Consider the following 7,031-nt stretch of genomic DNA (forward strand, 5'->3'; position numbering starts at 1 on the left):
TCAAGAAGCTAATGGAAATTACAAAACAGGATGTTAAATGATCCGCTGAAATGTCTCCATTGTAAAGATAAGGATAATCAGGGTCAGAGAAGATAAGTAACCTGCCCAAGGTATCACAGCTAATAACTGGGACAAGAAACCATTTCTTCTCATGTCAACACCTTATTTTTAAAAGTGAGGAAGTTGAGCCCCAGAGGAAAAACTTGCTATCATTTACTGATCACTTACCATGTACCAAGTGCTATATACTTCATTTAAAATCCTAACAACTTTGAGGATTGTATTATAAGGTTGCTCCAACTCTAAAGCTTATGCTTATGCTTTTAAACAGCACACTACACTAAGTATTGCTTTCCTCATCTTTGATTTTAGAATGAGAGCTTTCCAGTCTCACATGTGTTTATTTATGTTCTAGTCTGTTAGATTTAATAATGTAATTATTTTTGCTGGTTATTTATGTCCCACTAGAATGCAAGCTTAAAGAAACCATTTCACCTCCTCTGAAATTTTCAAAGAGTATGTATTCTATAAATAGTGCTAATATTCTCTCTTTTCCGGTTATCGCAGTGTGGGGAACCATGAGCAGCAAAGTCTCCCGCGACACCCTCTACTAGGTGGTGCGGGAAGTCCTGCACCGGAACCAGCGCAAGCGCATGAAGTTTTTGGAGACTGTGGAGCTTCAGATCAGCCTGAAGAACTATGACCCTCAGAAGGACAAACGCTTCTCGGGCACCATCAGGCTTAAGTCCACTCCCTGCCCCAAGTTCTCCGTGTGTGTCTTGGGGGACCAGCAGCATTGTGAGCATTGTGATGAGGCCAAGGCTGTGGATATCCCCCACATGGACATTGAGGCGCTGAAGAAACTCAACAAGAATAAGAAACTGGTCAAGAAGCTGGCCAAGAAACACGATGCCTTTTTGGCTTCAGAGTCTCTGATCAAGCAGATCCCCTGAATCCTGGGCCCAGGCCTGAACAAGGCTGGCAAGTTCCCTTCTTTGCTGACCCACAATGAGAACATGGTGGCCAAAGTTGATGAAGTGAAGTCCACGATCAAGTTCCAGATGAAGAAGGTGCTGTGTCTGGCAGTGGCTGTTGGCCACGTGGAGATGACAGATGATGAGCTTGTGTACAACATCCACTTAGCTGTCAACTTCCTGGTGTCATTGCTCAAGAAAAATTGGCAGAACATCAGGGCCTTGTACATTAAGAGCACCATGGGCAAGCCCCAGCGTCTGTACTAAGGCATAGCTTAATAAACCATACTAAACCATCAAAAAAAAAAATGGTGCTAATATTCTAATATTTAATTGCAACAGTGAATGTTACTGAGCACTTACTATAGCTAAGCATTGTAACATGCTTATCCCATTATCCCATTTAATCCTCTCAACAATTTAATCCATGTCACTCACTTTGTTCAATAATGACTCAGCTCTAAAAAAAAACAACAAACTCAGCTCTGCTTCTAGTACACCTGTTAGTCGTACAATAATATAATTTTTTGCCTTCATTTCTCAACCTCTATAAACTCCATTTTTATCTCATTCTCTGATTATAATCCATTACTTATCTTGTTAAAAGTTTGTGTCCTCTGAATATTGTTATTTGTCTGCAATAGTGGAAGACTATCCATGCTTCTACAAAGAATCGAGTCCATCACCTACTTTCTCTTCCAAAAGGGGAACAGTATGTGAATTCCCAGAATCTTTGGATAGTTTGGCCAAACACGTCACCTCAGTGCCTTTTAGACTGTTAAGTCTTCTTTAAAAAAATTTTTTTTAATTTATTCCATTTGTATGTGGTGGGAGGCTCTGTTTATTTGAATCTATACCCTCATCTTACCTAGGAGTCAGTGTTTTGTTTTTTAATTTTGGTAGACACTGCTGACTTGGAAGAATATAGAGTCCGCCTGACTTTATTTAGTCAACAATCACCTACTTCTCCAATTTAAAACAATTCTCCTGCTTTATTTGCTTCTTAAAAGGAAGTGCAGTCACTCATTGGTGTCTGACTCTTTGCAACCCCATGGTCTGTAGCTGCCAGGCTCCTCTGTTCATGGAGATTCTCCAGGCAAGAATACTGGAGTGAGTCGCCATTTTCTTCTCCAGGAAATCTTTCTAAGCAGGGGTCGAACCCAGGTCTCCGGCATTGCAGACAGATTCTTTACCATCTGAGCCAAGGGAAGCCCCTGCTTCTTAGAGGTGATATTCGTTGTATACATAAGTCAAATTCATTTAAGGTTTCTTACTGGAAACTTTAAAAACAGGGAATGCCAAGGACTTGACTAGCTTCCTTCGAAGTATTTATTGCAGTCACATTCCTGACTTCCAGAAGAACTAATGCTGTGGTTTTCTAGAAACTTTAAAGCTGAGTGATTTTTTGGCAGGACTATCTTGAGACTGTTGCAGGAAGGGAGACCCCTTGCAGGACCCAATAAAGGCCCCCTCTCAGGCCCTTGAAATGGTCCCCCTTCCTACAACAAGACCACTAATTCTACTAAGATTTGTATTTAACATCTAACATTTATAGAAGTTTCACTCAGTTGTGTCTCACTCTTTGCAAGCCCACGGACTGAAGCCCACCAGGCTTCTCTGTCCATGGAATTCTCCAGGCAGGAATACTGGAGTGGTTAGCTATTCTGTTCTCCAGGGGATTTTCCTGACCCAGGGATGAAACTCTGATCTCATGCACGGCAGGCAGACTCTTTAACGCCTGAGCCATCAGGGAAGCCCAAAGAAGAAGCAAAAGGGTCAAAATGAAATCATTTGTGTGCTCACAGAACCCACATTCCACTACAACAAACTTAAGACTGAATTGCAGTTTCAACCCCTCCCAGAAATGTGACCTTTAAAATAACCAATCTAAAATGTACTCATCAACAGTAGCGAGGTAATCTGCATGATAAAGACCCCTGCCAGTCCTTTTCTTCCCCAAAAGAAGGTGGCCTAAAACTATCCTTTCTTTTCTTTGGCTAATACCTCCTTGGCTCACCCTCCTTCTGCCTATAAAAACCTTCCATTTTGTACAGCCCTTCAGACTGTCCTTCTGTTTACCAGTTGGGATGCTGCCAGATTCAAGTCATGGAATTGTCAATTAGATCTTTTACAAAGCTCAGCTGAATTTTAGTTTTTTTTTTTAACAGATTGGTGGCAAGACTGGATCTGAAGTGAACTTCCAAAGACAGTAAGAAACAGAGGTGCACCTCTGCAACTCTTTTGAGTTTGTGGTCTTTCTTGCCCTTTCCAGTGACCATCAGTCAGTTCCTCCCCATTGAGCTGCACTCTTGTTTTTTGCGTTCCTACTCCAGATCTCATTAGCTTTCCTTTACAGAACAGGTCAAGCTGGTAGAGGCTTCTGCCCTAGGCCAACCAAGCCTGTGGCCTTTCAGACAAAACTTCCCCAGGAAAACCCCAGCCCATAGATCCTTCCCCCAACTTAACATTGGGGACTTCTGATGGCAGCTGAGTTTTCCAGTTATTTGGAATCAATTCATAGCCCCCATTCCTTGAGGTCTGTTCGTTTGTTGCTTTCCCCAAACCAGACTTCCAAGGGAATTTTTGCTGGTTACTGGCCAGAGTCGGATTCGGTCCAGTGGAAGGCCTCAAGTAGCTGTTAAATAAAGGCTGGTTGCCAGTGGGAGTCTTGGAAGTACTCAGAAGCTGATTAGTTGGACTCTGAAACACCCAAACACAGGGCTAAATGAAATGTGGTCCTTTATAGACAAAGAAAAGACCCTGATGCGGGGGAAGATTGAGGGCAGGAGGAGAAGGGGACGACAGAGGATGAGATGGTTGGATGGCATCACCGACTCAATGGACATGGGTTTGGGTGGACTCCGGGAGTTGGTGATGGACAGGGAGGCCTGGCGTGCTGCGGTTCATGGCGTCGCAAGGCGTCAGACACGACTGAGCGACTGAACGGAGCGATAGTCAAAGAGTTGAATGAGCCACCTTCCAGGATACTTGCTTATCTTATGTTTAAGAACTATGCTCCTGGAAGGTGCAGATATTTATCAAAGTTTTACTAAAAATAACCTATAATTGCAATGACCATTATGAGGAATGTTCCAAATACATAAAATCATTTAAAAATAGCCTCATTGAAATATTTGTTGCAAAAGGCTAGTGCAAAATTAAACACCAAAGGTATCTAAAAACACCACCTAGGCCACACCCATTATAACCTCAGAGGGCTTCATCATCAAAACAATGGCCCCCAAATTTTCAATTGTAATCAACTAGAACACTGGGAAAAACTGTCCTCAAAAGCCCTATGTAAATTCTTTAGGATCAATTGAAAAGGCCCTATATGGGTCCCTTTCAGAACCGATGAAACTCATTAAAAAACTTCTGGCAAGCTGGTATGTATTTTCTCAAACAGCTGAGGGGAAACAAAATTAAAATGGATGAGGTTATTCAATACCACCAGAAATATTTGTCCTGGATGAAGCCTGAGAATATACTTGAAAGGACTTGATAACTTTAGTATTAAAAATTTGGCCAAATGGGAGAAGCTGATGTTCGGGCCCTGCTAGGCATTTTATTTGGCCTTCTCTTCTAAGGTAACTGTACCCAAAGGGAAAAAGCCATTCCAACTATAGGTGAATGGGTGTGTCAGTCCTTTCTGGTAATCCTAAACGCACCGCACACCCCTGCCCCCCCCCCCCCCCCCCCCCCCCCCCCCCCCCCCCCCCCCCCCCCCCCCCCCCCCCGCCCCGGCCCCAACTCATCTTAAAATGCTTGTAGACATTGTGACATTGTCCTATAGATAGGCCCAAACTCCACCTTGTAGGATACTTAGATACTTTGTGTCTTTGCGATATAGATTTTAGGTCCCATTTTTCCTTAGGACCTAAAAACCATACTTTGTGATGCAAATGTCAGGGAGGTAATTCTCATCAAAAGGGAGAAAGGTCATTTTACAAAAAACTTGTGACTTTTACACAAAAACTATGAGGTCTCTGTGACCATGGGTATTTATGTTTATACATGTCATAAATGTGTGACATTCTCTACATCTGGATGGTATTACCAAAATTAATTTGTAAAGTGCTCTATTTGACTATTTGATTGGCTTAAAAATAAGTGTGTATACATGTATGTATATATCAGTCAGTCAGTTCAGTCGCTTAGTCGTGTCTGACTCTTTGCGACCCCATGAATCGCAGCGTGCCAGGCTTCCCTGTCCATCACCAACTCCTGGAGTTCACTCAAACCCATTTCCATTGAGTCGGTGATGCCATCCAGCCATCTCATCTTCTGTCGTCACTTTCTCCTCCTGCCCCCAATCCCTCCCAGCATCAGGGTCTTTTCCAATGACTCAACTCTTCACATGAGGTGGCCAAAGTACTGGAGTTTCATCTTCAGCATCAGTTCTTCCAGTAAACACCCAGGACTGATCTCCTTTAGGATGGACTGGTTGGATCTCCTTGCAGTCCAAGGGACTCTCAAGAGTCTTCTCCAACACCACACTTCCAAAGCATCAATTTTTCGGTGCTCAGCTTTCTTCACAGTCCAACTCTCACATCCATACATGACTACTGGAAAAACCATAGCCTTGACTAGGCGGACCTTTATAGACAAATTAATGTCTCTGTTTTTTAATATGCTATCTAGGTTGGTCACAACTTTCCTTCCAAGGAGTAAGAGTCTTTTAATTTCATAGCTGCAATCACCATCTGCAGTGATTTTGGAGTCCAAAAAAATAGAGTCTGACACTGTTTCCACTGTCTCCCCATCTATTTCCCAAGAAGTGATGGGACCAGATGCCATGATCTTTCTAATGTTGAGCTATAAGCCAACTTTTTCACTCTCCTTTCACTTTCATCAAGAGGCTTTTTAGTTCCTCTTCACTTTCTGCCGTAAGGGTGGTGTCATCTGCATATCTGAGTTTATTGATATTTCTCCCGGCAATCTTGATTCCAGCTTGTGCTTCTTCCAGCCCAGCGTTTCTCATGATGTACTCTGCATATAAGTTAAATAAGCAGGGTGACAATATACAGCCTTGATGTACTCCTTTTCCTATTTGGAACCAGTCTGTTGTTCCATGTCCAGTTCTAACTGTTGCTTCCTGACCTGCACATAGGTTTCTGGAGAGACAGGTCAGGTGGTCTGGTATTCCCATCTCCTTCAGAATTTTCCAGTTTATTGTGAGTATGTATATATACATATGTATAATAATATATAATTTACATATAGCTAAAATAAAGATTGGATAATCGAAAACTCAGAAATATATTAATAAAAACTAACCCTAGGTGCTTTCCAGGTTTGTGTGATCTAAGATAAATAAAAGCTAGTTTAAATTCACTGGTGTAATTAAAACAGGCATGTTTGTAGAGTAAGCAGCATCAAGTATAAAACTTTTTATTTTACCTGGAGTAACTGATCAGGTAGGTTCATGTTGTCTCTGTTAAAATTTTGTCAACAGGAAAGTAATTGAAGTATGACTGTTGGGAGCAAGTAATAGACGTAAGATTAAAAGGTTTTAGGTGAACTCTTTAGCAGTAATTATACTTTACGTGTCCTTAAAATATTTTCCCAAATCTCTTTGGTAACTAGAAACTTTAAGGATTTTATAGGTTAAATAACAGAGGTTTACTGAATATCTGGATCATTTCCAAATGGAATAAAATACTGATACTTTAATTACAAAATACACGTTCAACTACTTTCGGCTACCTACTACAGAAAATCTAAAGAAAAAGAAGCACATGATTCTAAAAATTAAAGTTTCCAAGTGTTAAAAATTATATAAAAAATTATAATTAATGCATGTAATTAAGACAACTAGAAGAGTTCAGCTCTGTATGTAAGGACACTATGATGTATTTTTGTTTAAGGATAAGTTTGAGGAATAAAGATGCATCTTTGTTGAAGGAAATGAGAGTAATTTTGTCTAAATTAGATCTTCTGATTATTTCAGAAGAGAGTAAGAGAGAATCTTCCCTTGTATAAACAAATTGGCTAAAACTGAACTATAAAGGTTTTTAAATTATGCTCAATATTAGTAGTATAGTTACATAAAACTAA

At 40.9% G+C, this 7,031-nt stretch overlaps 1 pseudogene across 1 annotated transcript; it reads left to right on the forward strand.

Moving 5' to 3' along the window:
* Positions 1 to 578: 578 nt before the first annotated feature.
* LOC122424298 lies at positions 579 to 1,283 on the forward strand (annotated as a pseudogene). Its single transcript, XR_006264375.1, has one exon. The product of XR_006264375.1 is annotated as a 60S ribosomal protein L10a-like (transcript).
* Positions 1,284 to 7,031: the final 5,748 nt, after the last annotated feature.

Source organism: Cervus canadensis, chromosome 22, assembly GCF_019320065.1.
Source record: "Cervus canadensis isolate Bull #8, Minnesota chromosome 22, ASM1932006v1, whole genome shotgun sequence".
Classification (NCBI taxonomy): domain Eukaryota; kingdom Metazoa; phylum Chordata; class Mammalia; order Artiodactyla; family Cervidae; genus Cervus; species Cervus canadensis.